Below are 17,308 nucleotides of genomic sequence, written 5' to 3'. Positions count from 1 at the left end.
CTGAGATATCAATTCGAGACTGTTAAATAATCAAGTCTGTCTGGTCTTCACCTCAAAGAGCAGATACTTTAAATTCCTGATGTAGGATGAGGCTGCCGCCACAAACTGACTCAGCTTGAAATTAATATCCAAAATGAAGCAGCGGATACACATAAATATTCACGACTGTTAACTCCGCTCACCAGTCTGGGACCTTCACTGCATGAACAGGGGTGAAATCCCCACCCGTGTCAGGGAGGGAAGCACAGATTTTCAAGGTCTCACCCAGGCTTCACGGGCTGTTTCCCCCAACAGACTGTCCTCAAAGATTAAAAAGCTCTCAAGATTTTTACACCATACAAGCCCGAAAGACATATCTGCACATGGAGCACTTTCTCAGGCTTAAACTTTTTTTGCCTACACTCAGCAAGGGGGAAAAAAGAAACATGACTCTGCAAAGTCTCTGAGCCTCACCACTCACAGGAGTAGAACGGCCACAGCAGAAGATGACCCTTCACATTGCAGGATGAGAACAAAATAAAGCCGCCCCAACAACAGGCACTCCCAGAGACAGCGCTCAGCTGCCTTCTGTGCACTCACGGTTGTGCAGCCCTCACCACCATCTATTTCCAGAACACTTCATCACCCCAAAAGAATCCCCCAGTCACTAGCAGTCACTCCCTAATCCCCCTCCACCCAGCCCATTCCATCCATCACCTGCTCTCTGTTTCTGCACGTGCCTTTTCTGGGCATTTCAGATCACTGAAATCAACAATATGTGGCCGTTTGTGTCTGGTTCCTTTCACTTAACATGCTGCTATCAAGACTCGTCCATGTTGAAGTGGTATCAGCATCTCTGTCTTTTTTTTTTTTTTGAAAACGTTAAAGTTTATTTGAAGGTGGTAAGTACTATCAAAAAGAGTAGAGTGGAGTATAAGGGATTGGGTTTCAAAGGGAAAAGGGCGGGTTGAACAGTCAGGGTGGACTTCCCAGAGCAGGAGGCCTTTTTCATCTTCGCTTTTATTATTTTTTTTAATTCACTCTTACGTCTGAATAATGTTCCACTACATAGAGATACTACATTCTCTTCATCCATTCAGCAGCTATGTATGTTCCAGGTCCAGAAGAATGAGTGTAAGAGGTGACTGGCACGGATGGCACTTAAACAAAGGGAAAGATGTGCTTTAAAAAAAAAAAGCCAACCAATAGAGGCACAAGGAAATTCACTGCGTTTCTGAGCAAAGTGCTTGCTTGCTTCAGCAGGTCTACCGTGCAGGGCTGGGGCGGATATTGGAAGGGATCACTGTGAGGGAGTCACCTGAGAAGACTCCCCACTTCAAGCAGTTCAGACAATTCTCCCTTATTCTGTATTGTTAGAGCCATTTTTCTAGGTTTCTCTTATTTCAAGCAATAGTACTTTAAGTACACATCTGATCATCTGCATCAGACCACCTTACCTCCAAGACACAGAAAACAATTCACTGACCGCAGCAGCTCCAGGACATAACGGTGATGGATCAGGGAGTCCTGCAGCATCCCAGCCTGCAGGTACAAACCCCAGATGTGCCCTGTTGATGTCCAGAAAGTAAAATGCATGGAAATATCTCACTGCTGGTGCATGACTTCTGCCCCCAAATTGCCCCAAAATCATACTGACAAAGCACTACTCAACCCACTCACTACAAAAAATAAAAAAAGCGAAGAAGGCAAATTTAGGTTCTTCCATTGAAAACCAGCAACCGTCACTGCCAGTATCTGTGGTGTAATGGTCCTGACTTCAAAAACCACTGCGCAGTTACTTTACAAACGTGAAAGGCATATATGTATTCCACGTAGATGTTATTAGAGAAGGATTTTTCTTTTCAAAATTTCCAGTTGCAACATTAGCACAAGAAACTTTATGTTTCAGCTTTAAAAGAAAATCAATTATCTTCCACTTTCTTAATGTTGATCCTATTATTATTTTATAAAGGGAGCTATGCTGCAGATTATAAACCAACTGTTTCGCTTCTGCAAATAATAGCTTTATGACTTCACTATTTCAGAGAAAACTTTAGCGATTCTTTGAGAGGTGGGGCCTGGTGCGCCCACTAACAGCTCTTTAAATACTGACAAGTATGTGCTATTAAGTAATGCAAAGGCTCTAACTCCACATTAACTCAGAAACCAAAGAAACTACACCAAAACCTTACTTTATCATTTTTAAATATTCCGATTCTTTTGAATATTATATTTCTTAAAAGATATGATTTCTTTTTGAGAAAAACCACAGCTGTATTAAATTTCCTCTCACCAAGAAAGCAATTTTTATCAAGAATAAAAACCCCTATGGAAATCCAAAACACGGGACGTTTCTAGCTAAGTGAACATGCAGATCTGAACACAAACTTATGTCCTATCTGATCTCACTCGAACGAGTGCAACAAAATCCTGGGCTACCCTGGAACTTAGCTCTTCTGTTCCATATGTTGGTTGAGCTAAGATCATCACACAAGGCAGGGAAGGAGAGAAGAAAGTCCACCTGGCGGCCTCCATCTGTTTTCTTCCAGCCACAAGGTATAGCTAGAGCGGCCCCGCTAACAAGCCCGCCCCATAAGGAAATCCGGCATCCACACTGCCCCTGCCGTCCCCAAGCAGCCCAGACACACCTCTCTCACTGGTCACCTCCCAGCCTGAGAATGGTCTTCTAATGACCCCGCCAGTTGGTGGCACCCTCCTCCTCTTCCCCGCTACACAAACACACACACACACACACACACACACACACAGAGCCAGGGCAGCCTTCCCAAAGCACAAAATTGATTACATCACCCCCACTTCAAACCCTTCAGAGTCTCCCTGGTGGAATTCTATCCCCACCCCAGACCCTGCTTGCCCAGCCTCACCTCAGTACCCAGGTCCCCAGTGACCTCAGGGGCCCCCTAACCTGCTCCTAATTCCCACTTGCCTCCAGGCTCATTTTGACTGTTTCTCAAGGAAGCCTTCCCTCCCTCCAACCTCCCCACTTTGTTCTTCTGTTCCTAGAACATTCTAGGCTAAGTCAACTTCTGACACTGCTAAGCTCCCAAGAAGCTAACGCATTTTGCTTACTAATGTGGGTCCACCCTCTCTACACTAGACACTCAGAAGTGCACGTGTTATAAATAAATGAATGACGGGGTGGGTCTCAAAGGGAGAGACATACCTGCTTTCGCCCGTCCCGGCCCTTCTTTCTGTAGAATATCAGAAGCAAAACCAGAAGTACCTTTCCTGAGGGTCACTTCCTGCTGACAGCCTTCACTGCCTCCTGTGTCAATTTTAGTAAAACCCAAGCTCCTCCAAAGCCCTCCTCCCAGACCCTTTCCAGTGTCCTCCCCAGCAGGGCACCCTCCACCCTGGACCACAGAGGGCAGTCTCCACGAGTCCCCAACCACAAGCCTCCAGGCCTCTGCCTGGGCTGCACTTGCCACATGAGCCACTTTCTTGACTCCTTCTCCTGGCTGACTCTTAGTCTGTCCTCAGAACTGAATGTAGAGCCCATTTCTTCCAGGAAGTCCTCTCTGATAATACCCTTTAGCTCTTGGCTGGGCTTCTTCTACAGCAGCACTGCATGGCAACCAACTGGTGTTTGTCCACCCACTCCTTTGAGACCATGACATCTTGGAGGCCACGTGGGAAAAAGGAGTGAGATGACAAGAGGGGTGGGAAGAGCAAAAAGCAAAATCAGAGCCCAAGTCCCAAATTTAAGGATCCTTTCTCAGAAAAAAAGAATAAAATGTTTCATACATGTGTCATCTGGCTACGATTTTTGTGGCTCATGGAAAGCAAGAGCTTGGTGTTTTAGTCCAAGAACCAAGTTACATGCAAAGAAATGTATATATTCTTATATAAAGCAAGCCAGAGCTGCTCAACAACAGTATGCTGTTAAATTCCAAAGGAACTTTGATAAAGGCAATCTCTCTCTCTCCGTTTGTTTTTTTTTTTTTTTTTTGGAATCATATAGTTTCAGAAGTATTTGTGTAACTAAGTGATTGCTACAGCCCATGACTCTGCACTGCAGTGTTTGGGGCTGAGGAAGCCCAGATTACATGCACTGTGTAAATGCAATCACACCAACACACTGACAGGGGCCCTAGTGTCTGAGCTGAATTTTCAAAGCAGACAACCTTACAATAGAACACATTTCTAAGTAGAAAGTAAGAAATGCAATGTTCTGTACTCAATTTCATACGTTATATGGGCTATTAACCAACAATGCATCTTTTCTAATGAAACCCAAAAATAAATTGCCAACGTCGATTTTCTCCATCTGATCGTTTTATGTTAACATTTGCTATCAAACCCTCACTCCATACGAAAACCTCAGGCCTAAGCTGCAGCAGAGTTACATCCCGCGGAAGACAGCCTATCAAGGGAGAACTGGAGAGTTTCCCTTCAGAAGCTGCTAAGTCTGGTTTTGCACCTGTACGTCATTTGCAACCACGTCATCGTCAAAGGAGTAAAACCTTACATCTGTAGGGTGTAAAGCACTGCGGTGCTTCCAAACCGTCAAAGAACGCTGAGCTTTGTGAAACACTCCTGAGGCACTTAAATCGTACTTTTTCTGAAAGGCTCCGAAACTGACTCACTTCACCATTCCAGGTACAACAGGACTTAGTAGAGAGAACATGCCCTTGAAGTCTGACAAGGCCCTGCTTGAATCCTGCTACAGCATTTACTAGCCGCTAAATGGACCAATTCCTTAAACCCTCTGAGAAGGCTTCCCAATCTGCAAAACGGGGCTGCCACCGCACACCTGGGAGGCATGGATGTGAATGCAACACACAAGTAGGGCGGCAGACTGGTACCTGACACGGGGCCTGGCTAGTTTCCCTCCGCTGCCCTTCTCCCCCTTTAAACTTGCACTGTTCCCCCTGGTAAGGGTGAAGACCCCGGAACAGACTGCCCGATTCTTCTGTGTATCCCCGGATACATGACTTACCCTTAGGAGGACAGAAAAACTGCCTCCTCCCCAGTTACTATCAATATTCTTTAGAGTCTGGGTTGTTTTAACTCTATTATACAGGGAGACTATTCTAGAACAGTCCAAGCACCATTCTCCACGTTGGCTCCCCTCCCAGCACCCATCCCTTTTCATCTCCGATCCTGTATGATTGCCTTCTGCTCATGGGAAATTGAGTCCGGTAGAGTGGGGACTCCCTAGGCCTCCCTCCCTCCCTCAAAAGTAAGTGTGACTACCTTCTCCCCACTCCCCACTCCAAGTCCAGCTTCTGAGTAGTCTACCCTCCCGGACCCTGCAGACTCTGCAACGTCCCAAGACACACACGTGGCCACGAACCTCCCTTCAGATTTCTTCCTGGCTGGCCCTGCCCACCACCCGGCCCCTTAAGGATAAATGGCATTGCTCTGAAAATGGCAAACGCCACTGACTGACACACCAAAGCTGCATGGTCTGGGCTTTCCTCCAACCGAAGCACAGCCCTGCCCTCCCTCACCCTCAATCTGCACCTCTGGAGAAGTGCTAACCCACATGTAAGGCTGTGAACACCAGCTAAGAAGGACGAATCCCAAAGTGTATCTCTATTCCTTCACCTTCACCTTATCCCCAGGGTCAAATACCCGAGTGCCTCTTTGAAGTCCTAACTTGGATGAAAAATTGCATCTAAAAAATGCCTCATGTCCACCATTTACTCTGGAATTCGATTCCTGGCAGGTATCTCCCAGGCTTCCCATTTTAGTAACAGCCCCAGCACACATCTAGGTGTTTGAGGTCACATTAAATTTCCCCTGTTCCCTCCCCCCGGCCCTGCCCTGGAATCAGTCTTGTTATTTCCGTCGCTAAGCCCATCTCAAGTCTGGTTCTGCAGGGACCACAACCAGAACCCCACAAGCTCACAGCAGTATGCAGTGAGTCACAGTCCTCTGAAGGGTGCTCCCTGGAGGGGGAGGCATCTCCTGGCACGGGTCACCTCAGAAGGCACTGGATTCTCACAAAGGAGGCCCAGGAGAAGGGACTCAAGGTTTGTCCATGGTCTGAGCTTTGAAGGGCCTGAGGTCTTGGGGAGCTCCTAGTGAGCAGACACACCTGCCAGTGAGCAAAAGAGGATGGAGGAGCCCAAGCAAGGATGTTCTCACTCCGACCCCTGGGCTCTCAGGAGCCACAGGAAAGGCCTGTGTCCAGGGCATAGCCCAGTCATCACAGATCCCACCCTGCATTTGCCAACCCAGACAGCCTAAACTCATTCAACTTGCGACACTTACTTCTGTTCTGTTCCCCACCCAGAATGTGATGGACTCATTCAGAAATTCTGGTCTGTCTCAAACGAGACCAAGTCAGTGAAAAACGCAGAGTCGACATTTGGACCAGAGCATGAAAGAAGAAACAAGGCCTCATGGTCAGCATGATGGTGGTGGCCAAACCCTTCCCCTAGGTGAGATGAATCATGGTGGGGGTGAGAATGCAACGTCCTAGGTCAGCCAAAGCATCTTCCTTCATGGCTGACTGGGGTGTTGGTGTCTCACTACCACAAACTAACGACACGGCCGTCAGTGGTGGACATCAGCTGCAACAGACACGGAGTCAGCTATTTACTGCCAACATGGGTTAAAATAAAGGCCGGTGCAGGGAGGCCAGCACGGCTGCTGAGGCAAACCACAGACCCGGCTATGAATGCCCACTGGCTGAAACAGAGTGGAACCTACGGTCCCCTTTAGCGGTCCATTTGTCCACCAGATACAGGTGAGCCAGCCTCTTCGGAGAAGGCTATGTAGTCCTGATACTCAGAGAAACCAGCCTCGTAAAGGGAACAAAAGAGTGGCATGGATTTTAGACACGATACTGCTCCTTTATGAAGGCAAAGTAAACTAAATGGCACGGGGAAGTTGAATGCAAAAAAAAAAAGTGACTGCTTCCTCAAACAGCGTCCCCTGCAGCTGCTCACCCTCGAGCCGGCCACTTCCTCACCAGTGACCGCCGGCCTGGAAACGCCATCACGCACGTCACACAGCAACAGCCAGGAACTACATGCCGAGCACGTTTGTGTAAAAGCCCGAATCAAGCAAGATGCTGCAGACTTTGACTTTCCAATTTAAATACTCCATGAAAAGAATCCCTCAGCAGCAGCCTAAATCAATTCGCATCTCACTTCTTGAAAACAAACAAATTTAATAAGGGTGCATTTGTCACCAAATATAAGGAGGACCAAACAGGTTCCTCAAAGCAAGGATTTTAACAGGTATCAAACACCAGTGGGTAATGTGCTAAGAAAGCAAATATTCCAAAAAATTACAAAATAAATAGATGACTAGGATAATACATGAATCAAGTGAGCTGTTAAGTTTTTGCTTTTTAAAGCAATGGAGACAGTACGGAGGGCCATCTGGCTATTTCCAATGCAGGGTGTGCACATCTCACCTTTTCAGACGCAACAACATCCTCACTGGGCAGTACAAGAGAAAAAGGAAAAAAAGAAAAAGGAAAAGAGGAACAAGCGAAAATTAGAAACACAGAAGAACAAAAATGACTTTGACAGCCTGTACAAGAGCTTAGTTGAGTGTGTGAGGCCAGGGACGCGGGATGGTGAGACCCACACTAACCTCCTGCTCCAGGGAAGGCAGGAGACTGTGGGGAGCGGCGCTGCCGGGGACACCAACGTGATCAGCTCCCCTAACCAAAACTCCACATACATGCATCTAGATAGCTTTTGAGCTACAAAATTTTGTCGCAATTCAGGCTGGACAGTTTTACTCACTGCCACCAAGAGTAGCAGGAGAGAATTAGGCTCTGATCCTGCACCAAAGCATCGCTTTATAAATTAATGACTGTGGAATAGTAAAAGCAACAATGGAGTAAAAGTGACTGGAGAAGAACGTGTTTGACCCGAGCTCACTGGCCGCGTTAACTCACCGACGTTCAGATGCTGGCTGGGCGCTTATTGTACCAAAACAGACAGACCCACCTGGAGGGAGGTTTAATGCGCTGCTGTATTTTGATGCCGAGAGCCATGCCTGGTACACGAGGTTCTGGGTAAACAATGGGGACAGTGTCAACCACTATGTGCTAAGCACACATCCAGCTACTCCGCCAAATCCCAAGGGCAGACTTCAAAATGCAAAAACAAGCTGGCATTCTCTGGTGGGTCTACAGACTCAGAGCCAAGCAGTTGCTGAGCAAAAATGTCACCAGTGCTTCTTATGACAAAAGAGGAAGCACTGTCCAGGGGGCTGGGGCAGGGTTCCAGGCTTCCACTGCTCACCCACCAGTATGTGCAGGGGGATAAGGTGGTCCCTGCTTATGTTGCACCAATGTACCTACCTTGACTAACGCCTGGGGGATCAGCAGGAGGTGACAGGTGAGGTGAACGGAGTCAGTCTGGGAGAAGCCCGGTGCTGGCAGCTGTGCCTTCAGCAGTGCCCAGGCTCCTAAACCTGCCACCTAATCTCCAAGGAGCAGAAGGGGAGTGCGGACATGTAGATCACAGGGCCCTGTGAGGACAAGTACAGATCATGGACACGACATGCCTTGCCCCTTCCTTAAGCCACAGAGGCATATCCGGGGAGGAACTGAAAATTCATCCAGAGTTCGCCAGGCACCACACGCTGGTGGGACTCGGGTCGCCTGTGCCTCTCACTCACAGGGCTGGACTGGACAATCTTTTTATCAATTCTCTGGCATCTTCTCCTCCAACTGACCAACAACCAGAAAGTAGGATCTGATCTTAGGTATGTTCAAGAATCACAGAGCACCGCCTCCACAGCGGGCCCGGCAGCACGTGCCAGGTCCTCCAACCGTCACCTTTGGGACTGCCATGAGCGCTCTCCAGACTCAAAGCCCGAGGCCGTAGGCCGGGGGTACACAACTTGCCTCACTCTCCCCAGCAAAGTGGAACCACCACTCGGCAAAGGCATCTCAACCTTTACTGCCCGAGGGACAGCAAGATAGACACATGGGGAAACAGAGCAGAGGGTGAGGGGGTAGGCTGCCCAGAAGAGCTCGTCTGCACTTTCGAGGCAAAGTGAGGCCTTTGACCTAATCACAGGGGCAAAGTGAGGAGGAACCTTTCCCTGCTCTGTCCCATACTCCGTGACACAACATTCCCTGCATAAGGAGTTCATTCGGAAGTCCCTGGCGGTGTTTCTGATGTCCTAACCTGGCATGGTGGCTGTCGGGCAGGGAGAGAGGGCCTGAGCCGTGCAGGTGCTGGGCCTGGGAGGCAGCAGACACCGGCTCCAGCTGCAGCTCAACCAGCGCCTCGTTCTGCGTCTCGGGATTCAGCATCTCATCTATAAGCAAAGGGATGAGACTGTCCCAGGACAGGCTGCCCAACAGAAATGAGATGAGATCCATGTAAAGAAAGTTTCCCAGTAGCCACATTTAAAAATTAAACAAACAAAAAAACAAATATTAGAAAATGATTTTAAGAACCGATCTTACTTATTCTACTGTATGTAAAATACTATCATTTTGACATGTAATCAATATAGAAAGTAACAAGATAGAATACATTCCTTTTTCTAGACAAGCCTCAGCGTCTGATGTGCATTTGACCTACAGTACATGTCAGCTCAGACCAGCCTCCTCCTCAGCGCTCCTAGCATCAGTGGCTGTGGCTACTCTATTGGACAGAAACTCCAGGGGTCCCACCAGTGGTCCTGGCTGAAAAGCGGGAGGAAGTGTCCACACTAACCCTAAAAGGACCTTTCTGAAACAAAGGGGGATTCACTTTGAAATGTCTGTAAACTGGCGGGCTGCACCTTCCTCCACGCTTGTCTACAAGACAGCGTTCTTCCTTGCTGATCCCTTCCTGGATGTAGGGAAGCAATCTGGCACACAGCCAGGGTGGCCGGTCCTATAGGTATACTTACCTGCTCTCTGTGTCCAGTCCCATGAAGTCCTCCTTCTCAAACAAGGTGCAGAGGAGGGGGATCTTGTCTCCAGACTTGTTGGGGGCCCTATTCAGCCACTTGGACTTCAGAATGATGAAGAGTGACCCAGTGAAGTCCTCGATCCTCTTCTCCACCAGCCTGCAGGCCTCGTAGATTGAAAGCCACGTAGGTGCGCGTCTGCTCGGCCACCTCCCCATACAGCACAAAGACAAAGAGCTGAGAGTCATTAACGAGGTGCCATACAGCTCCTCTGCACGTGGAGCTTCTCGAAGGCCTTGGCCAAGGGGCAGTCGGTAATGGTGACAAGGCCCACGACCTTGCAATGGGTCTGGAAGTTTCTCCACTCATTCTCGGGCGCATAGTGGTGCCTATAGTGGATACAGAGTGCCCACTGGGAGCCGCACGGGTTGATCTGGCTCACCAAGGAGATTCGCTTATAGATGCAAAAAAAATTCTCCTCTGAGATAATTCCAACGGCTTTTAACATCACGGGGAGATTCTGGTCGTTCTCAGCGCACTGCACATAGTGAGGGATGCTCATGTTGCAGCCCCTGCAGAGAGGGGATAGGAGATCGAGATACATACTCTGCTGTGGGCTGTGCGCCCTTCTGGGTTGCGGTGACCTCGTGTGTACCAGCCAGAAGGCAAGGGAAGCCCAAGCAAAGCCGGGGGTACAGTTTGTCCTCAGCGTCTGCACATGGCTATTGTAGCTCGGATCACATTACCCAGCTTTTGGTCTAGGCTTGCTGCGCCTGCACAGCAGTCATTTCTTGTTTTCTGTTTCCAAGTACCTAGCCAGACCATGATGCAAAGTCAGTGCTCAAAACTGCTGAATAAAGAAATGAACAAAGGAACGGCTTTCCAAATCCCTTTAAGCAGAATATAGAGAAAAGAACCACAGTGGGATCTAAACATCAGGATTTCAATTCCAATTTGTTTGAACTCCTAAGCTGCAGAATAATGGATAAGAAAACTTGCCTTGGGGGGGAGGGTACAGTTCAGTGGTAGAGCACGTGCTTACCATGTACGAGGTCCTGGGTTCAAACCCCAGTACCTCATTTTAATAAATGAAACAAATAAACAAACATACTTACCCCCCTCAAAAAATATTTTTTAATTCAAATTTCAAAAAACATCTTGCAATTGACACAACATTGTAAACTTGACTATACTTCAATTAAAAAAAACCTTGCCTTACAAGAATATATCTGGATTATGCAAGTTTGTAAATGTAAAATGCCTAGGGTACCACCTGCATAAAAAGGGGGGACTGTAGAAATTTACTATCGCTCCTTTATGAGCTATATTACCTTTGGTGGGGGTTATAACTTCTCACATCTAATTTTCTCAGATTAAAAAAAAGAAAACTTTACCTTATTCTCAGTACTGCTGAAGAATCTGATAACCTTATGAAAGCATCTGACCCACAGAGGTTACTCAATAAATGTTTGTTGAATGAATGAATAAACAAGCAAAGAGAATGCTGCTACCTGCCATAGAGCATCATAGTGGTACTGCCTAGAAATCCCAAGCCCAAGTTCACCAGACTCTGCATTAACCATGTGGGTGACCTGGGCAGGCCTGTGTGCTTCTCTAAGCCCCAGTTTAATCGTGAGTAGAAATGAAGGCAATAACACAAACTTCAAAGGGTTAGTGAGTCAGTAATGAATTGTACCCGAATTTTGCAAGAGCGAACCATTAAGGAAAACTGGGCAAAAAGTTCATAGGCCCTCTCCATATTATCTCTTACAACTACATGGGAATCTACATTACATCACAAAATTAAAAGTCTAATTTTTTAAAGAGGATATTGAGGTTAAATGAGCTCACTGTCTCAAATAAGGAACACACAGCACAAATAGAACAATCCCTAGACCATGAGATACATTCAGTTAAATTTCCCACTGAACCCACTGGTCCCTCCAAATTCAGAACACGAGGATGGGTCTACGTGGCCAGAGGCCACTGCACCTGAAGCTAACAAATCTAGTGGTCCCCACTTCCAAGAGCCCTTGTCACCAACCTAGGTCTAAGTTTGTATTTATAATTTATTTTTCTTTTTATTAAATAGAAACCCCCAATTGCATAGCCTTCAGTTCACCAAAACCTGACCACAGAGATCATGATGGCAGCCCCTCTTTGTGAAACAATAAAATGAAATGCCATTTCCACAAGACTTCTGTGTAAATCTACAAGGGAACTTCATCCTGGACTGAGAGGAAGAGGACTGGGAAGGAGGGGGCAATCTGGGGCACAGAGAACCATGGGCCACCTGTCCGACGATGGACTTTAGTTTCAACACTCACCCTCCAGGAACTTCAAAATACACACAGACTGAGTGCTATGGACAAGATTTTTTTTTTTAAAGAAATCACTGACGCCCTAGCAGCTCTTGTTTCTAACGAGACACAAATGGATTATGTGTATAATGTTTCACAAAAGCCCTAAAATACTATCACCCCAACTTGACACATGAAGAAACTGAGGGAGAGAAGTTTATCGCATTGTGCAAGATTAGAGAGAGGCCACATCAGACACCGTATTTAAACCCAATCCCCTTCTCCACTGCTCACACTAGAAAGTGTGACATACAGCCCCTTTCCTGCCCTTTCCCTGCAATAAATCTCTGAAGAGTCTTTTCTGTGCCACCTGGAATCACAATCACATCAGTTTTCCACAAAGAACTTTGTCACTCCTTGGAGGACGTATCAAAATCTAAACGGTTGGGATGGGAGGAGAGATTTGCATTTTCTGTTTCTCAAAGGAAACATGGCTTTAAAAGAAACTGAAAAGCACTTATCTAGTCTAAGCCTTCATTGTGCAGAGAAGGAAACGGAGGCTCAGAAGAGATGAGGAAAGGGCCTTATTAACAAATATTGCCTGAGTGCAGCACCAAGCCAGCCCTGGGCACCACTGTGGGAAGATCTGGGAGGCCCAGGAGAATGAGTGTTAGAAAAAGGAAAGAGAAGAAGCATACAAGGCCCTGTCTCTACATCACCATAACATGGAGTTCCACCAATTTACCCAGTATGGGTGCAGCCAAAATTAAGGTGGGCTAGAGAGATTATAGAAACTTTGAAGTCTCAATCATAGTGGAAATTCTAACATTTACTGTGCTTTTTTCCCAGTTCAAGCATCAGCTCAGTGGGCGCTCTGTACCAGGGACTACATGAGGCCTGGAGTTCTCCCAAATACAGATTTCTGTTACCACGTGTGAAAACCACATACAGGCCCACCAGAAGAAATACACCCACAGATAAGATGGAATTACTGAAACTGAAAGCCACCTAGCATCATATATTAACTAGGAAAAACGGTGCTGCTAGAAATGGACTCATGGACATAGAAACAAACTGTGTTTAGCAGGCAGGAAAGGGGGAATTAACAGATACACATTAATAAATATAAAATAAATGACAAGGACCTGCTATATAGCACAGGGAACTATATTCAAGTTCTTGTAATGAGTTGTACTAAAAACAATCTAAAACTTATGTATATACATATGCATCTGTTTATAACTGAATCTCTCCTGTACACCTGAAACTAACATTGTAAGTTAACTACACTTCAATAAAAAATAATTAGAAAAATAAAAGCAAGTCATTAAAAAAATAAAAGAACACTGTAATCCCCTTAGCTGTAGGTGGTGGAGAATTCTGGTTGCAAGCACCAAGTCCACTGGATCACTCCAGAACTGACTGTCACCCTTTCTGACCATCAGAGTGTCACTTGGCTTCACTGAGGTTACTTTTCTTTTCTGTGAAAACTACAGTTGCAACTAAGAATGTATAGAATCTCATCATTCACAAGCCCAACAATTTGTGAGGACCATGGGCCAGGCTCTGGACAGATGAAAATTTAGGGTCTCAGATATATTCATCGGTAGAAGAAGTTTATGCCATAAAGACATTAATTATTCCTGTTTTGATAGACAGATTCAATGTAATTCTTATTAGAATTCCTACCAGATTTTTCATGGAATGTAACAAGTTAATTTATGGTCAGGAATAGCCAAGAAACTTCTTTAGAAACATCACTGGGGAAGGGTGGATAGGTCATTGATTTCCACTGTTCTTTCTGAAGTGATGAAAAACGTTCTGGAATAATAATGGTTGCAGCACTGTGAATATGCTAAAAGCTGCTGAATTGTACCATTTAAATGGATGGACTTCATGGTGTGTGAACAAAATCACAATAAAGCTGTTATATGAAAAAAAATATTTCTTGACAATTATTTTCCCCTCTATACAACTAGTCTGCCGCACAATTTAAGAAAACCAAAAAGCCAGAACAAACTAAACTGTGCCAGGAGCTCTTTAGGATTGCAATGTCCCTGGGTCTCCAAGGCTTCTGGTGGTGCTGTTCCTGTTAACACACACTAGCTGGGCTGGACTAGTTAGGGACTGTAACTATCTTTCTAAAATCTACGGTCACACGTTTCACCCTCGGAGAGGGAAACCTGGAGGATGTCACAGCCTCATACCTTCAGCTCATTTTTAGGTGACCCAAGCCCTGCTTTCACCACTAAAATCCCTCTCAATATAAAAACACGTGACATCATCAAGCACCGCCATCATAACACCTGAAAGTGTTCAAGGTACTTACCTGGGTCCGAAATACTGAGCAAGGAGACAGAAGCTCCCTCAGCACTGCCGCTACCTTTTCCCGACTCCACCAGGAGAAGCTGGTATTTACAACCTGAGGCTCTCAGCCCGGGGAGCAGCGCCCACGCCACTGAGCTGGTCCGCAGGGAGCGGGAAAGGGAGAGGAGGGCAGCCCCGGGGTCGTGGGACAGGGAGAGCTGGGTGGGGGACGCGTGCGGCAGCCCCGCTCGGAGGCCAGCCCCAGCCGCCCGCCCCCGTCCGGGTCCGCAGACCCCGCCCGCGCGGGACACAGCCCGCCCAGGTGTGGGGACCGGTCGGCGGCCGAGGAGAGGAAGCCTGGGAGGAGAGTTCTCGCAGGCGGGAGAGGGGAAGGGGACGCCAGCCTCGGACTGAGGGGATCCCGGCTGGGGCGAGAGGCGGCAGGTTCACACCTCGCCCTGGACAGGTGTGGCCGAGGCGCCGGGGCAGAGGGGCCTAGCCCGAGCAATTCAGCTGAACATACGCTGACTCGCGCCCTCGCGGGCTGTGACACGCGGATCGCCCTCCCCCAGCAGCCTGAACATTTCCCGGGAGCCCATACCTTGCACTTCCACAGCCGGAGGCCCCGGCCCCGGGCAGAAGCCAAAGGCCTAACGGGCGACAGAGCTGAGAAGCCTTTGGGGCCGATCCCGGGCTCTGAGCTGGAGCTTCCAACCCGCGGTCCAGCTGGCACCGACTACGCATGCGCAGTTGTGCCAGCGACCCTCTGATTCCTGCGAGAGAAGCTGGGGAATTGAGGGAGGGAGAAAATGGGAGGAAGAAGGGAGGAGGGGAAAAGTGGAGGGAGACAGATGGACAGGAGTTGCAGAGAGAACGGAGGGATCTGGAGAGGGGAGTGGAGTAGCAGAGATGGAGAGAATAAGCTTTACTTCTGGCGGCACCCCGAAACAGGCGGCAGTCCTGCCTCTGCACCCTTCTCTAACACTTCAAGGCCCGCAGCTCAAATTTTATCTCCCTGTCCAGCCCTTCAGTCGAGGCCTCTGCAGTACCCCTATGGGATCACGTCCGTTGCCCCCACGCGGAGATGTGTTTCCTGTTGCTCTGGGAACCAAGCACCGGAGGGTGTTGTCGCTCAGAACTACCTTGGGAAGAGTACATATTCCCCTTTTACACACTGGGAAACAGGCAGGCAAGATCTCTGCCCTTAGCTCCACTATCCCAGGTGTTGAGCTGGCGGGGAGCGGGAGGTATAAAATCAGAGCCCCAGAGGGAGCATACTGCCTGAGTGTTGGTGTATATTCCCATCCCGCCTGATTAAACCACACCCCACCCTAGGGGAACCATCAAGGGCTCACAGTAGGTCCCTGGGTGTGGGAGAGCTGTCCTCATTTACAGTGCCCAGCTTGCTGTGTAGATAGGAGTGTTACTGAGTCCAAATTCATTCTCCTCAGTGCAGGACAGGCCAGTAAGTTGGGAGACCAGGTGTTGGGGCATGGAATAGCAAGTTTCTGTAGACCTTGATGGCAAAGTAATGTCCTGGAAAACCATCTCCCCAAGTCAGAATTCAGGCTTCTTTCCTACGTGCTTGGTTGTAGCAAATTCTTGGTGTAGGAATTCTTTTTTGTTAAAATCCTATGTTCTTGCAGCTATCCGCCTGATTCAAATCTCTGTAAACCTCCAGAAAACAAACGTTATTTTCTATTCTGCAACTTGTTATCTTTTTATGAATGAAAAAATGTTAAATATCCTTAAAGGTCAGAGCCTTCAGAAAAGGCTCTCCTGTATATTTCAGGCTCTAAGCAACATTGTTTCACAAGCAAGATGAAGCCTAGGAGACAGAGCACAGGGTTAAAGTCAAAGGAACAGATCTAATATGGAGTCAGATTTGTTCTGTTCTATTACCCAGGCAGAAGCCACTTGAGGATTTAAATCCCTTTAAGTTAAAAAAAAAAAGTTTAAAGGAATTTACATACATAGGTAGGAATGTGCAAAGCATATCTGGAAAAGCACGAAAAGGATAGTAAATAGTGGCATCTCCAGGGAAGCCTGAAAGAACAGAGGATGAGGGAAAATTTCTTTCACTTGTGTATTTTTGTGCTCTGTTTGAAGTTTTTTTAACCATATGCATGTATTTCTTCTTCAGTTAAAAAAAATTGTAATGGAGCAAAGGAGTAACTAGCACAGCAAATACAGCAGCCATGGAATCACTGAGCCATCACTGTTAATTTAAGCCAGGAAACATTTATTCACTCTCTCCTATGTGCCCAGTGCTTTTATAAGACTTCTTTTATTATTATTATTTTTATTTTTATTTTTAATTTATTTTATAAAATAAAAACATGCTATCCCTCAACCTTGCCAATGGCTGGTGAAAAACCAACTGAGTTTTTCTTGACTTGTTTTCCAAGGAGTAGAGATGAGTTATAAACCGAACACATCTTCCGGGCAAAACAGTCGGAGTGGTTTTCCAGCAGGCCAGACAGCTGTGAAGGGTTTACCATAGAGGAGCCCAGAGGCTGAGAGAGAAAGCCTCCAGGACCCTACAAAAAGCTGCCCAAAGTGCCTTCTCCATGGCACTACTGAAATAGGAAAGAACAAATCTTACTCCATATTAGATCTGTTCATTTGACTTTAACCCTGTGCCCTTTTTCCTAGGTTTAGTCTTGTTTGTTCTACACCTTTTGTAAAACAGTGTTGCCTAAAGCCTGAAATATACAGGAGACCCTATTCTCAAGGCTCTGACCTTAAAGGAAATTAACACTTTTCCATTCATATAAAGATAACAAGTTACAAAATAGAAAATAACATTTGTTTGTTGGAGGTTTACACGGATCTGACCCAGGTGAAGAGCTGCAAGAACAAAAGATTCTAACAACAAA

Source organism: Vicugna pacos, unplaced genomic scaffold (assembly GCF_048564905.1).
Source record: "Vicugna pacos unplaced genomic scaffold, VicPac4 scaffold_19, whole genome shotgun sequence".
NCBI lineage: Eukaryota > Metazoa > Chordata > Mammalia > Artiodactyla > Camelidae > Vicugna > Vicugna pacos.
This window is presented reverse-complemented; position numbering follows the sequence as displayed.